Source organism: Schistocerca gregaria, chromosome 3, assembly GCF_023897955.1.
Source record: "Schistocerca gregaria isolate iqSchGreg1 chromosome 3, iqSchGreg1.2, whole genome shotgun sequence".
In the NCBI taxonomy this organism is placed as follows: Eukaryota; Metazoa; Arthropoda; class Insecta; order Orthoptera; family Acrididae; genus Schistocerca; species Schistocerca gregaria.
Genome location: NC_064922.1, coordinates 610,138,785 through 610,160,023, shown reverse-complemented (window position 1 = coordinate 610,160,023; position 21,239 = coordinate 610,138,785).

Genomic DNA, 21,239 nt, shown 5'->3' with positions numbered 1-21,239 from the left:
TGCAATTGCTGTTTCCACAGACGTTTCACAGTACTTTGGGGTGTAGCGGTTCTTCGTATTTTACGTTTTATGTCGATGTCAGCCAAGTTATAAGAGATCGCGTTTCGGACCAATTTTAACACAGTTCACTGCCAATGCAAGTCAGGAGGATAATTTGTAAATTGTTCATTGTGTTTTATTCAGCATTGATCTGAAGGTTATAATAAAATTATTGTGATTCAGTAGAGCCTTTACTTTCAGTAGTTGATCCTGAATTCACCCTTTTGTTTTATTTTACTTTTTTGTATGTGTTTGATGTCATTGAACACTCTAAGTGTTCGTGATCGTTCATGTTTGGAAGTAAAAACAGGTGTGATTCATCGTCAACACTACCACCGCAGATTAATTAGGGGTGACAGTGCCACATTTAAATCTAGCGTTATCCATTTTTGCGTACAGTTCCACTCCCAATTTCTCTGTAAGTTGTTTATCAGGAGCAAACACACACAAAAAGCGGACAAGCAATGGGTGGAGTGTTACAATATAATAAGCAGGTTCAGGTGGATGTACAGTGCGACAGTTATTCAGAGATGAAGAGGTTGGGATGGGATAGGATGGCGTGAAATGCTGCGTCGAACCATTTTTCGAACTGAAGATGCCAACAACAACAGAAAGTTCCTTTGCAGACAACTGAGACGACTATCTCTTATCATCATGAAATTTAATTAGTATGAGAACGAGAAAAGACCGACAGTGCGGAAGGAAAGCAAAATACTGAAGTTGAGTAAGTGAGGGGAGTGAAAAATAACAAGAAGAGGATCACTATGCCAAGCAGAGTGACCCAAGAAGAAAAAGTAGCAAAGTACACGTTATATCTCATTGGCAGTGTGGATAAATGCGTTGTTAGCCAGCATATTTTGTACAAAGAAAGAAAAAATTAAACGCCAGCTTCGCAAAAAATTGACACCCTTAGTTGCACGTAACTGGGCAACAAAACTAGAAAGCAGATTCTGAGAAAAATAGTTCTATACATGGGATTTGGTTTCAAAAGGTGCCACAAGAAGCAAGTCATAATGTGCTAACGGCATGTCAGTATCAAAAGAGATACATTGCATTAGATTGTTTCGAAAAAGAATGGAGTATGGAAATTAAAGCTCCTAACTGTTTATTCCGGTACACTACACTGTGAATAAAATTTAGTGGATTTGTTCATAAATAAATTTTATGTTACCAGTCACGATTTTCTTTTATTCATATTTTAGGCGACGCACTCAGGGAAATTATTCCCATTTCTAAGTGAGTCTTCTCTTTGTATTATGCCATTTTTGCGTAATCTTTTCAACGTCTGAGGTTCTGCTTTGTTTTGTTGAATTTATTGTAATACATAAAAAACGAGCAATTCTTAGTTGGTCATTGATTTTTATTCGTTGTTAGTGTCGAAATTTGGGACAACTTGTACTTACAGTTGTCTTATGCTCCATTTTTAGTGTACACCGAGAAAAAAAATTCATAAACAAATAGTTGCAAAGATGTCTATAGATGTAGTTGACAGAGACAATGTTACAGGTCTTCCACAGAGTGTCATATGCCTTTGTACAGAGAGTATTTATCTTAACACCATGGATCATAATTTACTTACATCTATTTTGAAATGATGCTTATTTTTATGTGTTACTATTTTTCACATTATAGAAAATACGAATGTTAAACGAAAAATTTGAAAGTGAATCAGTGAATTTCTTCAAATGCTTAGAAAATATACTCAAATAAAAATAATACTGTTAAGATATAAATGCTCTCTGTATAAAAGCATATCACATTTTGTGGAAGACCTGTAACATTATCTCTGATCAAATACATTTAAAAATATCTTTATAGCTGTTTGTTTACTTACGTTATTCTCGAGGTACACAGTGCACTGAAAATCGTGTGTGATGTTTAATATGTGTGTGACGCTGCACAAATGGACCATAAGAAAACTGTAAGTACAATTTGTCCCAAATTTCGGCACTAACTACATACACTGAAGCGCCAAAGTAGCTGCTATAGGCATGCGCATTCAAATTCAGAGCTGTGTAAACAGGCAGAATACGGCGATATGGGCTTTCGGAGCCGAAGACCTATTCGTGTACCGTTGATGACTTCACGACACAAAGGCTTACGCGTCGCCTGGGCCCCTCAGCACCCACAATCGACTGTTGATGACATGTTGCCTGGTCGGACGAGTCTCGTTTCAAATTGTATCGAGTGGATGGACGTGTACGGGTATGGAGACAACCTCTTGAATCCATGGACCGTGCATGCCAGCAGCGGGCTGTTCAAGCTGGTGGAGGCTGTGTAGTGGTGTGGGGTGTGTGTGCAGTTGCAGTGATATGGAACCCCTGATATGTCTAGATACGACTCTGACACGTGACACGTAAGCATCCTGTCTGATCACCTGCATCCATTCATGTCCATCTTCTGAGTTTAAACACACCCGCAGGCCGCGAAGCTCCCCAAATGCGAACTTTATTGAGCACATGTGGGATGCCTTGCAACGTGCTGTTGAGAAGAGCTCTCCACCCCCTCGTACTCTTGCGGATTCATGGACAGGCCTGCAGGTTTCATGGTGTCAGTTCCCTGGAGTCCATGCCACGTCGTGTTGCGGCACTTCTGCATGGTCGCGTGGGTGCTACACGATATTAGTCAGGTGTACCAGTTTCTCTGCCTCTTCAGTGTATAAAAATCGATAGCTTACTAAGAATTGCAGTAAAGTCAACAAGCCCGCATCTCGTGGTCGTGCGGTAGCGTTCTCGCTTCCCACGCCCGGGTTCCCGGGTTCGATTCCCGGCGGGGTCAGGGATTTTCTCTGCCTCGTGATGGCTGGGTGTTGTGTAATGTCCTTAGGTTAGTTAGGTTTAAGTAGTTCTAAGTACTAGGGGACTGATGACCATAGATGTTAAGTCCCATAGTGCTCAGAGCCATTTTTTAAAGTCAACAAAACAAACGAGAACTTCAAACATCGAAAACATTACGTAAAAATGGCTTAGTATGAAGAGAAAACACACTCGAAAATGGGTATCATTTCGTGTAAAAGATGAATAAAATAAAGTCGTGATAGGCAGCAGAAAAGTTGTTTATGAAAAAACTCACTGTTTTCACAGCCACAGGCGTTCACAGAACCGTTTATAAAGGACAAAATCAGATAATATTTAATGTAGTCGCAACGATAGCGTGCGTAGAGCATTGTTAAAAGGAAGTGCCGGTCAGTGTTTAATGGTTGCGCTGTGCAGGGCACTGGCTCAGAGACGTGTAGCGTGCGGCTGTGCTCCACTTGTATGAATACCAGAGTGTACAGGGCCGGCTCGAGAAGATTTCTTCGCAAAGGCGACTTATCATTTGGTGCCGTCCTCATTCTTCCTTGTCCCTCGCACACGTGTCGGTTTTCGCTACTGTTTGTAATACGCGCTCTATAGGAATCTTACACTTGAGCACCTCTGACGCTCCCCTCTCCTCAGCGCTCCTAAGTGGCCACTAGTAAACGCGATACGTCCTGTACGGAAATCTTGCAGTTGTGGCGCATCTGGCGTCCTCTCAGCTCGGGGCCCTAAGTGGCGTCTTGCTTTATCGAGTAATTTGTGCTGTTCCAGAGTCATGTGCAGTGGAGATACACATGTCCGAGTGCCCGCTAACCCGAATTCCTTTGCTACAGGAAACTGTAAAAGCGCTGAGCGTGCAATCTGCGGGTCGGCTTCCTCCGCGGCGCGAGACTGCCTGACGCGATATAATTGTGTCCCGATACTGCGCGCGAACACGCCACGGCCACCGGAACCCAGCGGAGATCAACTGCGGCTCCCGGACGCGCTCCAATCAACTTCGCGACCACCGAAGTGGCTACACCTATGCAGGCGCGCATTCTCTACCCTTCCGTCACTCCAAAAATTAATATTTTATTCTAAGAATCTATGTTTTTACATGTATTAATGTACAACTTTCTCAGCTAATTTTCAGATCTTAAAGTAGTCTCAAAAATGGCAAGAAATTCTAGACAGTTACTGAATATTTCTCAGTTGATTTCCCAAGGTCTATCCCACCGTGGATTGGGATGCGTTCCTGTCTGCCTGTGGAGAAAATTCTAGCCAGGTAAAGTCACCCATTCAGAGGCTGACTTGCTACGTGGGCTTCCTGACCGTGGTGTTGCCGACGCTTTTTGCACTACTGGCCATTAAAATTGCTACACCACGAAGATGACGTGCCACAGAAGCGAAATTCAACCGACAGGAAGAAGATGCTGTGTTATGCAAATGATTATCTTTTCAGAGCAGTCACACAAGGCTGGCGCCGGTGGCGACACCTACAACGTGCTGACATGAGTTTCCAACCCATTTCTCATACACAAACAGCAGTTGACCGGCGTTGCCTGGTGAAACGTTGATGTGATGCCTCGTGTAAAGAGGAGAAATGCGTACCATCACGTTTCCGACTTTGGTAAAGGTCGGATTGTAGCCTATAGCGTTGGTCGAGATCCAATGACTGTTAGCAGAATATGGAATCAGTGGGTTCAGGAGGGTAATACGGAACGCCGTGCTGGATCCCAACTGCCTCGTATCACTAGCAGTCGAGATGACAGGCATCTTATCCGCATGGCTGTAACGGATCGTGCAGCCACGTATCGATCTATGAGTCAACAGATGGGGACGTTTGCAAGACAACAACCATCTGCACGAACAGTTCGACGACGTTTGCAGTAGCATGGACTATCAGCTCGGAGACCATGGCTGCCGTTACCGTTGACGTTGCATCAAAGACAGGAGTGCCTGCGATGGTGTACTCAACGACGAACCTGGGTGCACGAATGGCAAAACGTCATTTTTTCCGATGAATCCAGGTTCTGTTTACAGCATCATGATGGTCACATTCTTGTTTGGCGACATCGCGGTGAACGCACATTGGAAGCGTGTATTCGTCATCGCCATACTGGCGTATCACCCGGCGTAATGGTATGATGTGCCTTTGGTTACACGTCTCGGTCAGCTCTTGTTCGCATTGACGGTACTTTGAACAGTAGACGTTACATTTCAGATGTGTTACGATCCATGGCTCTACCCTTCATTCGATCGCTGCGAAACCCTACATTGCAGCAGGATAATGCAGGACTGCATGTTGCAGGTCCTGTACGGGCCTTTCTGGATACAGAAAATGTTCGACTGCTGCCCCGGCCAGCACATTCTCCAGATCTCTCAGCAATTGAAAACGTCTGGTCAGTGGTGGCCGAGCAACTGGCTCGTCACAATACGCCAGTCACTACTCTTGATGAACTGTGGTATGTGTTGAAGCTGCATGGGCAGCTGTACCTGTGCACGCCATCCAAGCTCCACAGGAAAATAGTCGAAGGAGAAAAAACTCAATGCCCAGCTCTGTTTGACTCAATGGCGAGGCGTATCAAGGCCGTTATTACGGCCAGAGGTGGTTGTTCTGATAAATGATTTCTCAGGATTTATGCGCCCAATTTGCGTGAAAATGTAATCACATGTCGGTTCTAGTATAATATGTTTGTCCAGTGAATACCGGTTTATCATTTGCATTTCTTCTTGGTGTAGCAATTGTAATGGCCAGTGGTGTAGGTGCCATAGGTACCGTGGGACTTCCTACCAATCACTTTCGCATGCGGAGTTTTCCGACCAGAGCCTCCCATATTGTCGAATGTTGCCAGTGGTTCACCAGCAGCAGATGTGTTCTCACTGTCAGTCAGACAGTGCCCTCGCCGACAGCCTTCGTCTCCATAAAGTTTCTTAGGCCTAAGCTTATTGAGTTCTGTACAGTAATACTGGAAATAATTACAGCAACGACAGGGAAGTCGTGTCTTCTCAAGGACGGCCATCGCTACCGAATACACAGAAAATATAATGAGTATACACACTGAATAACAACATTCTTGCCCAACTGACGAACCAGATGTTCAGATTAAGAAACCGCAGGAAAAGAGTCGAAGGAGAGAAAACAGTTCCTGTTTTCCAAATGCTTAAAGAGGAATTTCAAGATCAGAAAGATTTAGATTCCGTCGCAGATATATCAAATTATGAGAACTCCAAGGCTACATTGTGTACAGCAAGAAGGGAAGCTATTGTAACGACCCAGAAACCTGACACTAGTTCGGAAATTCAGCTGAGCGAAGGCATTTTGAAATTAACTGAAGGTAATCTTTTTGTAAACTCAAGATAGGTTTCTTCCTGACGAAAGAATCCTCATGTTCGGTTGTGAAGGATCGGAGAAAATCCTGTATCGAAATGCAACTGTTCTGATGGACGGGATATTTAACAGCTGCTCAAAAAAATCAAACAGCTGTACACAAAACAATTTTAAATTGGAAGCAGAGAAAAGGAGGAGAAGGTACTTCCTGTTTTATTTGCTTGCTCTCAGATAAAAGTTAAAATACATACGTCAGACTTGTGGCTTGAAAAATAACAAGCCTGGGTGATCACAGAAAACTGAAGTGCTGGAACTTGAAATGGCGTCCACCTGCTTAGCTGGGTGGTAACGTGCTCCCCTCCCATGCAAGCGCGCCCGGGTTCGATTCCCGGCCGGGTTGGAGATTTTTTCCGCTCGTGGACTGGGTTTTGTGTTGTCCTCATCATCATCTCATCCTCATCACCGGTGCGCAAGTTGTCCAGCGTGGCGTCTACTTAAATAAGACTTACACTTGGCGGCCGAACTTCCCCGAAAAGGAGCCTCCCGGCCAACGATGCCATACGCTCATTTCCATTTTCCATTTGAAATGGCTACGATTAAAGGTGTGAATGCAGTGTTTTCCGAGACATTCCTTTCCCGTTGCAATTTTAACTTCAACCAGTGTCTGTGGAACAAAGTACAAGAAGAATGGAGGCTGAGAAAAAGAGTACGATGTTTTGACGAGTGTGTGTTGCAGCGGCAGATCTTCCATCAGTGCTGATGAACTGGCGTCGTGATAATGGAGGAAATGTCCGTGGAGAAAAGGCCATAAAATTCGCAGACTGTATGATCAGTCAATGGACGGCAAATTCTAGTGTGGGGCGGCAGGTAATAATCAAATGATCTGTGTTTTTCGTTACGTCGCTATGAAAAGACCCTTAAACTGCCTGTACGCGCTTTCCATCTATCTTCGCCGTCTACATGAGCCTAAAAACTATTTTTGCGTTCAGCCAAAAGGCGATGAGGTACATACTGCCCATAATTTCCAGTCAGCAAGTCCACATTACTCTTTACGTTCACTGAAAGAAAATGTTGCTACTTGCTATTTAATCAGCGGAATCAAGAACTATGACTGCAAATAAATGTTTTGAGTCTTAAGTGATTGATGTTGTTGTTGTTGTGGTCTTCAGTCCTGAGACTGATTTGATGCAGCTCTCCATGCTACTCTATCCTGTGCAAGCTTCTTCATCTCCCAGTACTTACTGCAACCTACATCCTTCTGAATCTGCTTAGTGTATTTATCTCTTGGTCTCCCTCTACGATTTTTACCCTCCACGCTGCCCTCCAATGCTAAATTTGTGATCCCTTGATGCCTCAAAACATGTCCTACCAACCGGTCCCTTCTTTTTGTCAAGTTGTGCCACAAACTCCTCTTCTCCCCAATTCTATTCAATACCTCCTCATTAGTTATGTGATCTACCCATCTAATCTTCAGCATTCTTCTGTAGCACCACATTTCAAAAGCTTCTATTCTCTTCTTGTCCAAACAATTTATCGTCCATGTTTCACTTCCTTACATGGCTACACTCCATACAAATACTTTCAGAAACGACATCCTGACACTTAAATCTATACTCGATGTTAACAAATTTCTCTTCTTCAAAAACGCTTTCCTTGCCATTGCCAGTCTACATTTTATCTACTTCGACCATCATTAGTTATTTTACTCCCTAAATAGCAAAACTCCTTTACTACTTTAAGTGTCTCATTTCCTAATCTAATTCCCTCAGCATAACCCGATTTAATTCGACTACGTTCCATTACCCTCGTTTTGCTTTTGTTGATGTTCATCTTATACCCTCCTTTCAAGACACTGTCCATTCCATTCAATTGCTCTTCCAAGTCCTTTGCTGTCTCTGACAGAATTACAATGTCATCGGCGAACCTCAAAGTTTTTATTTCTTCTCACTGGATTTTAATACCTACTCCAAATTTTTCTTTTGTTTCCTTTACTGCTGGCTCAATATAAAGATTGAATAAAATCGCAACCCTGTCTCACTACCTTTCCAACCACTGCTTCCCTTTCATGCCCCTCGACTCTTATAACTGCCATCTGGTTTCTGTACAAATTGTAAATTGCCTTTCGCACCCTGTATTTTACCCCTGCCACCTTCAGAATTTGAAAGAGAGTATTACAGTTAACATTGTCAAAATCTTTCTCTAAATCTACAAATGCTAGAAACGTAGGTTTGCATTTTCTTAATCTTTCTTCTAAGATACGTCGTAAGGTTAGTATTGCCTCACGTGTTCCAACATTTCTGCGGGATCCGAACTGATCTTCCCCAAGGTCCGCTTCTACCAGCTTTTCCATTCGTCTGTAAAGAATTCGCGTTAGTATTTTGCAGCTGTGACTTATTAAACTGATACTTTGGTAATTTTCACATCTGTCAACACCTGCTTTCTTTGGGATTGGAATTATTACATTCTTCTTGAAGTCTGAGGGTATTTCGCCTGTCTCATACATCATGCTCACCAGATGGTAGAGTTTTGTCATGACTGGCTCTCCCACGGCCGTCAGTAGTTCTAATGGAATGTTTTCTACTCCCGAGGTCTTGTTTCGACTCAGGTCTTTCAGTGCTCTGTCAAACTCTTCACGCAGTATCATATTTCCCATTTCATCTTCATCTACATCCTCTTCCATTTCCATAATATTGTCCTCAAGTACGTCGCCCTTGTATTGACCCTCTATATACTCCTTCCACCATTTTGCTTTCCCTTCTTTGCTTAGATCTGGGTTTCCATCAAAGCTCTTGATATTCATGCAAGTGGTTCTCCTTTCTCCAAAGGTCTCTTTAATTTTCCTGTAGGCAGTATCTATCTTACCCCAAGTGAGATAAGCCTCTACATTCTTACATTTGTCCTCTAGCCATCCCTGCTTAGCCATTTTGCACTTCCTGTCGATCTCATTTTTGAGAGGTTTGTATTCCTTTTTGCCTGCTTCGTTTACTGCATTTTTATATTTTCTCCTTTCATCAATTAAATTCAATATTTCTTCTGATACCCAAGGATTTCTATTAGCCCTCGTCTTTTTACCTACTTGATCTTCTGCTGCGTTCACTACTTCATCCCTCAAACCTTCCCTCTTCTTCTACTGTATTTCTTTCCTCCATTCCTGTCAATTGTTCCCTTATGCTCTCCCTGAAACTCTCTACAACCTCTGGTTCTTTCAGTTTATCCAGGTCCCATCTCCTTAAATTAGCACATTTTTGTAGTTTCTTCAGTTTTAATCTACAGTTCATAACCAATAGATTGTGGTCAGAGTCCACATCTGCTCCTGGAAATGTCTTACAATTTAAAAACTGGTTCCTAAATCTCTGTCTTACCACTATATAATCTATCTGATACCTTTTAGTACCTCCAGGATTCTTCCATGTATACAACCTTCTTTTATGATTCTTGAACCAACTGATTGATATATTCACTAAAATTTCACACGTACAAAATATAAGTTTTACTATTGTAACTAATATCCCTATCAAAACAGCACTATTGGCAGTTCAGGGGCCACCTATGTAGTAAGTTCCAAGTAAAGTGGTATATCTCCCTGACGTCTAATCACCAACAATTAATTGCTAGCTTTGAAAGTGGAAAACAATGTTGCCAATTGTCAAGTGGTTTTGTCAACATTACGAGTGACACGCAAACAGTTACATCCGTGAAATGTAAGTAAACCAGGATGCTGTACAGTCCTCGCGAGTTCGCTTCCTATTTTTACCGGAAACGAATTAAAATCTGTCCAGTCCTGACGTCATCCGAGGCACAACGCACGTGGGCGTTTGATTGACGTGGGCAGTTTGATATCTCTGTGCAAAAGGTTTCTTTCCACTGCCTCTCTGGCTATATTTATACTGGGGCGCAGCGGACCGTCAGACGGAAAATCTGCTATTAGCCGCCCAACAGGCAGGTGGCAGCATCTGAATGGCCCATTTCTCGGACACTTATAATAACTAATAGCTCTGTCATTCAACAACTCACAATCTTATTAATTTTTATATAAGTAGAGTTTGTTTTACTTACCGAAAAAGTTTTAGCTCGATTGCATTTAAACGTTGCCAGCTACAATTTTTAGAGCAGAACCGACAGTAGAAAACAACCTCTGAACTGCCTGTTTAAGATTCCTTGTTGTTGTTGTTGTTGTTGTTGTTGTTGTTGTTGTGGTCTTCAGTCCTGAGAATGGTTTGATGCAGCTCTCTATGCTACCCTATCCTGTGCAAGTTTTTTCATCTCCCAGTGCCTACTGCTACCTACATCCTTCTGAATCTGCTTAGTGTATTTATCTCTTGGTCTCCCTCTACGATTTTTACCCTCCACGCTGCCTTCCAATGCTAAATTTGTGATCCCTTGATGCCTCAAAACATGTCCTACCAACCGGTCCCTTCTTCTCGTCAAGTTGTGCCACAAACTCCTCTTCTCCCCAATTCTATTCAATACATCTTCATTAGTTATCTGATCTACCCATTTAATCTTCAGCATTCTTCTGTAGCACCACATTTCGAAAGCTTCTATTCTCTTCTTGTCCAAACTATTTATCGTCCATGTTTCACTTCCATACAGGGCTACACTCCATACAAATACTTTCAGAAACGACTTCCTGACACTTAAATCTATACTCGATGTTAACAAATTTCAATTCTTCAAAAACGCTTTTCTTGCCATTGCCAGTCTACATTTGATATCTTCTCTACTTCGACCATCATTAGTTATTTTGCTCCCCAAATAGCAAAACTCCTTTACTACTTTAAGCGTCTCATTTCCTAATCTAATTCCCTCAGCATCACCCGACTTAATTCGACTTCATTCCATTATCCTCATTTTGCTTTTGTTGATGTTCATCTTATACCCTCCTTTCAAGACACTGTCCTTTCCCTTCAACAGCTCTTCCAAGTCCTTTGCTGTCTGTAACAGAATTACAATGTCATCGGCAAACCTCAAAGTTTTTATTTCTTCTCCATGGATTTTAATACCTACTCCGAACTTTTCTTTTGTTTGCTTTACTGCTTGCTCAATATACACATAGAACAACATCGGGGAAGGCTACAACCCTGTCTCACTCCCTTCCCAACCACTGCTTCCCTTTCATGCCCCTCGATTCCTTGTAACCGTTGTTATTTAAAATACAGTCTTGAAACTTGGGACTGCTATATTACTGCATGAATGTAATCGAGTGTTGTAACTGGAACTTTTTATTACAAATACAAATGATACCTAACCTAACATGAATCAGGACATTTTCTTTCCACCTTATTGGTGTCACATATTTAATGTTTTTGCATGAAACTAAGGCTAGATACGAATTTTCAGCTTTCTGAATTTAATATTTAGGGGCTTCAATTTTTCTTAAAAATGCCGATTTTAACCAACATATTGCTCTGATCAATTTGAGACGTGTAACTTTTATTTGAAACGTTCATTTACATGTTCTGAACAACTTTTAGCTTTGTAGTTTTGTTATTCAGCGCAACTTATTTTTTCTTAAGATCGTAGATTGTGCCTAACATGTTCATTTGATTATTTTGAGACAATACACTGTTAACATTGATGTACTTATGCGTACACTGACAATGTTTGAATGAGTTATTTTAATTTTTAATTTCACTCTTAAGTTATGGTGCAGTCCTTCGTATGTTAAGCACACACGCTCGCCTCTGTAGCTCTTATGATGACACAGCGTTAGTTTTGCGTCATTACTGCACCAACTGAAATGTGAAAAGTTTTCATCCACAGGCAGATGACCACGAATACTGTCGGACGGTTGGCGTAAGAAACTAAACTTCTCAGTAGAACAAAAATACATTCTGATAAATAATCTGAAGGAGGAAGAAATAAATGCTATATTTCAAATTAAAAATAGAATCCATCGGTCTGCCTCTTCGAAAAAAAACCCCACAGATGTTGACGAAAGGTTAAAAGACGTCATATGAATATACAAGGTGATGCCGTAAAGACTTTCACGGACGATGGAGAGGCTACCATATTGGCTCACTCTCTTTTCAGATACTAATGACTTCGCTTTCTTTAGTATCCTATTGACTCAGAACACCTGTAAATACCATGTGGAAAATGTCTACAGTGTGATTTGTCAACTATTTTATAGCTATGTCTGTCTTCGTTACGATGGTGCATTCAAGAAAATGTGCTGTAATGTACAAAAATATCTTTTGTGTCATTACTTCAGTCCAGACATCCAGTGGTAAATTAAGGTACAGTTCTTGGTGTATCCTCCGTTTCATGTTAGTTGACGCAGCTTCATATTATAGACAGAACCGTGCTTCGACTACCATTACCAAAGTGATTTTACAAGACGCCACCAGTTCCTCGAGAAGTCTCTTGAAATCTTGTCTTTCAAGTATTTCGAAAGGTCGGTTACTCTTACAAGAGAAATACAGAGAGCAGTTCACAATGTTTGCATGGCGCGTACAAATCTCAACTATGCAGATAGTTTGTGAAAAGTCTCGTTAAAGGGGATATCAAGGCTTCTAGTGCAGGTGGGAAAGAATAATACTTTTCAGTTTGTGATTCACCTCGTATTTCTACCCGCTGCAACTTCTTATACGTCCCGGGAAGAATGATTGCTTAAGTGTCTGTGTGCCCGTTAGAATTTGTTTTTGCTGGAGCAATACTCGTATGTAGGGACGAGGGCCAAGTGTATTTGCAGATTCTTCACTTACTACTCGCCCTCGAAACTTTGTAAGTAGGCTTTCACGGGGTAACTGACGTTTGTCTACAAGCGTTCGCCTGGTTAGGTATTCAGCATTTCCATGACGCTCTACCCTGAGTCAAAAAGACAAAAAGACAAGTGACTATCCATGTTGCCCTTCCTTGAAGACGCTCAACATCCTCTATTAGTACTATTTGGTACGGCCCACATACTTGAGCAACATTTTAAGATGGAACCCACAAGTGTTCTCTGACCTGTTTCCTTTCTAGAGTGACTGCAAGTTCCCAGTACCCTGCTAATGAACGGAAGTGTGATGCCTGTTTTACCTATTACTAAGCCTGTGTGATCATTCCATTTCATATCTATACAACTTGTTACACCTTGGTATCTGTATGAATTGGCATGTTCCATTTGTTAACTGTATACCATATGCGAAAAGTCTGAGATTATCGTTAATATTGTTTACCAGCCCGTTTATACACAATATGAGCAACAGGGGTGCAATACATTTAATTTTACTTTTACTGGTAAGCTCCATCCAAAATAACTCCCCCCCCCCCCCCCCCCCCACACACACACACCACCATCCAAATAATATAAGTTATAATGAAGCACCCTTGAGGCTTACAATCGTTTTAGTATTAGAAAAGTAAACGATTGATTGTTGTGTTCACACTGATACAAACGCTCGGCAAATACTCTGAGCAGAAGCTAAGTCACTAGTGCTGAGACCAGACCGTCACCCGTGTGCTAAGATTTCGAGAAGAGCGAAAATCTGGGACTTTGTCATGTGACTGCCAGTGTGGGAGGGATTCTGCTTCAGCTGCTGCAAATGGAAAGGGGGTTCCCAGACTCCCAGTACTTAAGAAGCTGAGAGCAGGAGAAGGTTCTTGCAACATACAGAACGCCTTCCCTCACCTATATTTAACTCACGTTCTATAATGTCTACTAGGAGCTCTGAATTAACTGATAGGGTGAGATACATTCAAATGCGTGTCATTAGTCATTTGTCGGTAAGGTAAATAATCAGATTATACTGATTCTTCCTCATTATTACTTCTTAGGGTCGAACAGTTTAATTGCACAAGATTACACAGAGTTGATGCATGAATGAGGGAAAACACAATCATTAATCCAGTATCCTTATGGGTTTACTGTTACAACAAATCACAATCTCACGTGTGTGGAGCAGGAAGAACAAGGGAGGAGAAAGAATTTAAAGGCATCACCTCTAATAAGAGGATCACAAGATTTGTTTTATGTCGGCAGTAGCAAAAACAATAGCATCGACTGACGTATTAGCATTGAAAATTAAGTTAGTTACGCACGGAAAAGGAGAGCAGTTCTTTCAAAATGAGCAAACCGAAGGTAAAGAATTTTACTGATTTTGCTAAAGTTAAACTGAATAAATGCACTTGTCTCGAGGTTGTATTACCAGAATGAACAATAACTAACCACGCCAATCATCTCACCTAGCAAAGTAGAGCTTACCCTCTGAAGAGCCGAAGCCACGTCTCAGACGAGCTTTGTCTCCCACCAGAACCTGTTTTCCTCCAAGACCAACTCCAGGAGTTAGCTGACTTCTAACATCAGCATAACCAGATCGGCCTCCATCAGAGTCTGACACTAGAAATGGAATACTGCACCTGCTTCCTTTCACCAGAGCGCTTCCTTCCACTTCAATTGTGAACTCCACCTAGGCTCTGCATAAGAAAAACCGTAGGCTAATTTGCTTCCTGATCACGTACAATCAAACAATTGTTCTGCAGTCAGACGAGAGGCTGTTTTCGGTTCACATCTACGCCAAGTGAAATTTTAATGAGTAGTCAATGGGACAGACAGAGGCCGACTTTCTGTGGAGTATTTCCGCATAAGACTAAACAGAGAAGGAGACAAGGCTCGAAGGGGGTAGTGCGCGTTTGCGCAACCAACTCCTTGGCGGCAGCTTATCGGGCAATTCTGGAATCTTTTAGAATATATATTGCTGTTAGACTTGGGGCGGAAGCTGCAAAGAGGGCTTCTCTTTCTACTGTTTGATCCAGAACCGGTCCGAGCATCTAGAGGGGGAGCTACTCCCTTGCTGAGCATTTTCTCTCTAGGCGCCACAGCGCTGCACTGCGAAACAAGCGCCATTTGCTAGACAGTAGGAAACTCTGTATAAATCATTCTCGGACTTCTTGCCGAGTCAGTTCAGGGTAAAACCTCGAGCTTTCGACGATTACGTTCATCGTCTTTGTCAGTACCAACCGATTACTTTAACTTTTGCTGTGATGGCCTTATATAACGCACACACGTTTCGTGATTGTTCGGCAGTTACGTAATGGTGTCGCAGATGGTGTCAACGTCTGCGCTGGTGACGCCGTCACCCCTGTAGTAGCGTGAACATTGTGACGAATATCTCTGCCTCTTCTCTGTTTCGAGAGCTCATTTCCATTCACGCTAAGATTATATCCGCTGTCACGGTTGAAGTTCTCGCACATTCTTATTGCTACAGCCTCTTTAATTACACTACTGGCCATTAAAATTTCTATACCAAGAAGAAATGCAGATGATAAACCGGTATTCATTGGACACATACACTCCTGGAAATTGAAATAAGAACACCGTGAATTCATTGTCCCAGGAAGGGGAAACTTTATTGACACATTCCTGGGGCCAGATACATCACATGATCACACTGACAGAACCACAGGCACATAGACACAGGCAACAGAGCATGCACAATGTCGGCACTAGTACAGTGTATATCCACCTTTCGCAGCAATGCAGGCTGCTATTCTCCCATGGAGACGATCGTAGAGATGCTGTATGTAGTCCTGGGGAACGACTTGCCATGCCATTTCCACCTGGCGCCTCAGCTGGACCAGCGTTCGTGCTGGACGTGCAGACCGCGTGAGACGACGCTTCATCCAGTCCCAAACATGCTCAATGGGGGACAGATCCGGAGATCTTGCTGGCCAGGGTAGTTGACTTACACCTTCTAGAGCACGTTGGGTGGCACGGGATACATGCGGACGTGCATTGTCCTGTTGGAACAGCAAGTTCCCTTGCCGGTCTAGGAATGGTAGAACGATGGGTTCGATGACGGTTTGGATGTACCGTGAACTATTCAGTGTCCCCTCGACGATCACCAGAGGTGTACGGCCAGTGTAGGAGATCGCTCCCCACACCATGATGCCGGGTGTTGGCCCTGTGTGCCTCGGTCGTATGCAGTCCTGATTGTGGTGCTAACGTGCATGGCGCCAAACACGCATACGACCATCATTGGCACCAAGGCAGAAGCGACTCTCATCGCTCAAGACGACACGTCTCCATTCGTCCCTCCATTCAAACCTGTCGCGACACCACTGTAGGCAGGCTGCACGATGTTGGGGCATGAGAGGAAGACGGCCTAACGGTGTGCGGGACCATAGCCCAGCTTCATGGAGACGGTTGCGAATGGTCCTCGCCGATACCCCAGGAGCAACAGTGTCCCTAATTTGCTGGGAAGTGGCGGTGCGGTCCCCTACGTCACTGCGTAGGATCCTACGGTCTTGGCGTGCATCCGTGCGTCGCTGCGGTCCGGTCCCAGGTCGACGGGCACGTGCACCTTCCGCCAACCACTGGCGACAACATAGATGTACTGTGGAGACCTCACGCCCCACGTGTTGAGCAATTCGGCGGTACGTCCACCCGGCCTCCCGCATGCCCACTATACGCCCTCGCTCAAAGTCCATCAACTGCACATACGGTTCACGTCCACGTTGTCACGGCATGCTTCCCGTGTTAAAGACTGCGATGGAGCTCCGTATGCCACGGCAAACTGGCTGACACTGACGGCGGCGGTGCACAAATGCTGTGCAGCTAGCGCCATTCGACGGCCAACACCGCGGTTCCTGGCGTGTCCGCTGTGCCGTGCATGTGATCATTGCTTGTACAGCCCTCTCGCAGTGTCCGGAGCAAGTATGGTGGGTCTGACACACCGGTGTCAATGTGTTCTTTTTTACATTTCCAGGAGTGTATATTATACTAGAACTGACATGTGATTATATTTTCACGCAATTTGGGTGCACAGATCCTGAGAAATCAGTACCCACAACAACCACCTCCGGCGGTAATAACTGCCTTGATACGCCTGGGCATTGGGTCAACATAGCTTGGATAGCGTGTACAGGTAGGGCAGCTTCAACACGATACAATAGTTCGTCAAGAGTAGTGACTGGCGTATTGTGACTTGACAGTTGCTCGGCCACCACTGAAAGAATGTTTTCAATCGGTGAGAGATCTGGAGAATGTGCTGGCCAGGGAAGCAGTCGAACATTTTCTGTATCCAGAAATGCCCGTACAGTACCTGCAACATGCAGTCCTGCTTTATCCTGCTGCAATGTAGGGTTTCGCAGCGATCGAATGAAGGGTAGAGCCACGGGTCGTAACACATCTGAAATGTAACGTCCACAGTTCAAAGCACCGTCAATCCGAACCAGAGCTGACCGAGACGTGTAACCAATGGCACCCCATACCATCACGCCGGGTGATACGCCAGTATGGCGATGACAAATACACGCTTCCAATGTGCGTTCACAGCGATGTCGCCAAACACGGATGCGACCATCATGATGCAGTAAACAGAACCCGGATTCATCCGAAAAAATGACGTTTTGCCATTCGTGCACCCAGGTTCGCCGTTGAGTACACCATCGCAGGCGCTCCTGTCTGTGATGCAGCGTCAAGGGTAACTGCAGCCATGGTCTCCGAGCTGGTAGTCCATGCTGCTGCAGACGTCGTTGAACTTTTCGTGCAGATGGTTGTTGTCTTGCAAACGTCCCCATCTGTTACTCAGGGATCGAGACGTGGCTGCACGATCCGTTACAGCCATGCAGATAAGATGCCTGTCATCTCAACTGCTAGTGATACGAGGCAGTTGGGATCCATCACGGCGTTCTGTATTACCCTCCTGAACCCACCGAATCCATATTCTGCTAACAGTCACTGGATCTCGACGAACGCGAGCAGCAGCGTCGCGATACGATAAACTGCAATCGCGATAGGCTACAATCCGACCTTTACCAAAGTCGGAAACGTGATGGTACGCATTTCTCCTCCTTACACGAGGCATCACAACAATGTTTCACCAGGCAACGTCGGTCAACTACTGTTTGTGTATGAGAAATCGGCTGGAAACTTTCCTCATTTCAGCAAGTTGTAGGTGTCGCCACCGGCGCCAACCTTGTGTGAATGCTCTGAAAAGCTAATCATTTGCATATCACAGCATCTTCTTCCTGTCGGTTAAATTTCGCTTCTGTAGCACGTCATCTTCGTGGTGTAGCAATTTTAATGGCTAGTAGTCAGCCATAGTGCCAGTGTCGCCCTAGCCGCCGTCTGCTTCACGTCTGCTGTGCAGCGAGCTACCTTAATTTAAGTATTATTTGTATTTTTCTTACTTGTCACTTCTTCTTCTGTGTGTTTTTGCTTTTAGGAAGCTTTAATAGTCGAGTGCTATTAAGTGTTCCATAGATTTCGTGTTTGTTTTGAATACAGTCAGAGAGAGTCCCTTTAGTCAGCCATAGTGCTAGTAGTGCTAGTGTTTGTTTTCAATACAGTGCAGAGACAGGTAGTGCCATTTTCATTGTTTTCTACAAGATGTGGTTAGCAATCACAGTTTAGTCAGTAATCAGCCGCCTTTAGTGAATTAGCAGTCTAGTTAAAAGTTGATTAACACTCTATAGTAAATTGATTTCTTAGGATGGATAGGATGTGTGGCTGCTGTGTACGGACGCAGGAGGAGCTGGCCAATCTTCGCGAACAGCTGAGCGTGTTGATGGCCGCGGCCAGCCGTCTTCAGGCTGCTGCCTCGGAGTGTAGCGGCAGTGGGGAGTCTGGTGCGTCGCAAGGTACACCCCAGGTGTTACATGCTTCACCCACTGTCCCTGCTGTCGAGACATCTTCGCGGGTACCAGGTGCGGTTGGGCCACCCTTTCCCCAAGGGGAGTGGCGGGTTCAGCGGCGTTCGCAGCGCACGAGGCGGAGGGTCAATGTGAAGGCTGGCCGTGTGGCGTCGCCCGCTCTGCCTGTGAGTGGACATGTGGCTGCTCCTTCAGCAAGGTCCGAGCAGGCACACGGGGGGAGGGGTTTATTAGTTATTGGGAGCTCCAACGTTAGGCGGGTGATGGAGCCCCTTAGGGAAATAGCGGAAAGGTCGGGTAAGAAGGCCAGTGTTCACTCTGTCTGCCTGCCGGGGGATCTCATCCGAGATGTGGAGGAGGCCCTACCGGCTGCGATAGAGAGCACTGGGTGCACCCGACTGCAAATTGTTGCTCATGTCGGCACCAATGACTCCTGCCGTCTGGGTTCTGAGGTCATCCTCAGTTCGTACAGGCGGTTGGCGGAGTTGGTGAAGGCGGAAAGCCTCACTCGCGGGGTGGAATCAGAGCTAACTATTTGTAGTATCGTTCCCAGAACCGATCGCGGTCCTCTGGTTTGGAGCCGAGTGGAAGGCTTAAACCAGAGGCTCAGACGATTCTGCGGAGAGCTGGGGTGCAAATTTCTCGACCTCCGCTATCGGGTGGAGAAATGTAGGGTCCCCCTGAATAGGTCAGGCGTGCACTACACGCCGGAAGCGGTTACGAGGGTAGCGGAGTACGTGTGGAGTGCACATGGGGTTTTTTTAGGTTAGAGAATTCCCTCCCTAGGCCCGACAAGACGCCTCCTGAGACGCGGCAAGGCAGGAGTAGGCAAAATGCAACAAGGAATAACAATATTAATGTGCTAATAGAAACTGCAGGAGCGTCTATAGAAAGGTCCCAGAACTGCTCTCATTAATAAACGGTCACAACGCCCATATAGTACTAGGAACAGAAAGTTGGCTGAAACCAGACGTAAACAGTAATGAAATCCTAAACTCTGATTGGAATGTATACCGCAGAGATAGGCTGGACAGTGAAGGGGGAGGCGTGTTTATAGCGATAAGAAGTGCAATAGTATCGAAGGAAATTGACGGAGATTGGAATTGTGAAATGATTTGGGTGAAGGTCACGGTTAAAGCAGGCTCAGACATGGTAATTGGATGTCTCTATAGGCCCCCGGGCTCAGCAGCTGTTGTGGCTCAGCACCTGAAGAATAATTTGGAAAATATTTCGAGTAGATTTCCCCACCTTGTTATAGTTCTGGGTGGAGATTTTAATTTGCCGGATATAGACTGGGAGACTCAAACGTTCATAACTTGTGGCAGGGACAAAAAATCCAGTGAAATATTTTTAAGTGCTTTATCTGAAAACTACCTTGAGCAGTTAAACAGAAAACCGACTCGTGGCGATAACATATTAGACCGTCTGGTGACAAACAGACCCGAACTATTTGAATCAGTTAATGCAGAACAGGGAATCAGCGATCATAAAGCGGTTACTGCATCGATGATTTCAGCCGTAAATAGAAATATTAAAAAAGGTAGGAAGATTTTTCTGTTTAGCAAAAGTGACAAGAAGCAGATTACAGAGTACCTGACGGCTCAACACAAAAGTTTTGTCTCAAGTGCAGATAGTGTTGAGGATCAGTGGACAAAGTTCAAAACCATGGTACAATATGCGTTAGATGAGTATGTGCCAAGCAAGATCGTAAGAGATGGAAAGAGCCACCGTGGTACGACAACCGAGTTAGAAAACTGCTGCGGAAGCAAAGGGAACTTCACAGCAAACATAAACATAGCCAAAGCCTTGCAGACAAACAAAAATTACGCGAAGCGAAATGTAGTGTGAGGAGGGCTATGCGAGAGGCTTTCAATGAATTCGAAAGTAAAGTTCTATGTACTGACTTGGCAGAAAATCCTAAGAAATTTTGGTCCTATGTCAAAGCGGTAGGTGAATCAAAACAAAATGTCCAGACACTCTGTGACCAAAATGGTACTGAAACAGAGGATGACAGACTAAAGGCCGAAATACTAAATGTCTTCTTCCAAAGCTGTTTCACAGAGGAAGACTGCACTGTGCTTCCTTCTCTAGATTGTCGCACAGTTGAGAAAATGGTAGATATCGAAGTAGACGACAGAGGGATAGAGAAACAATTAAAATCGCTCAAAAGAGGAAAGGCCGCTGGTCCTGATGGGATACCAGTTCGATTTTACACAGAGTACGCGAAGGAACTTGCCCCCCTTCTTGCAGCGGTGTACCGTAGTTCTCTAGAAGAGCGAAGCGTTCCAAAGGATTGGAAAAGGGCACAGGTCATCCCCGTTTTCAAGAAGGGACGTCGAACAGATGTGCAGAACTATAGACCTATATCTCTAACGTCGATCAGTTGTAGAATTTTGGAACACGTATTATGTTCGAGTATAATGTCTTTGCTGGAGACTAGAAATCTACTCTGTAGGAATCAGCATGGGTTTCGAAAAAGACGGTCGTGTGAAACCCAGCTCGCGCTATTCGTC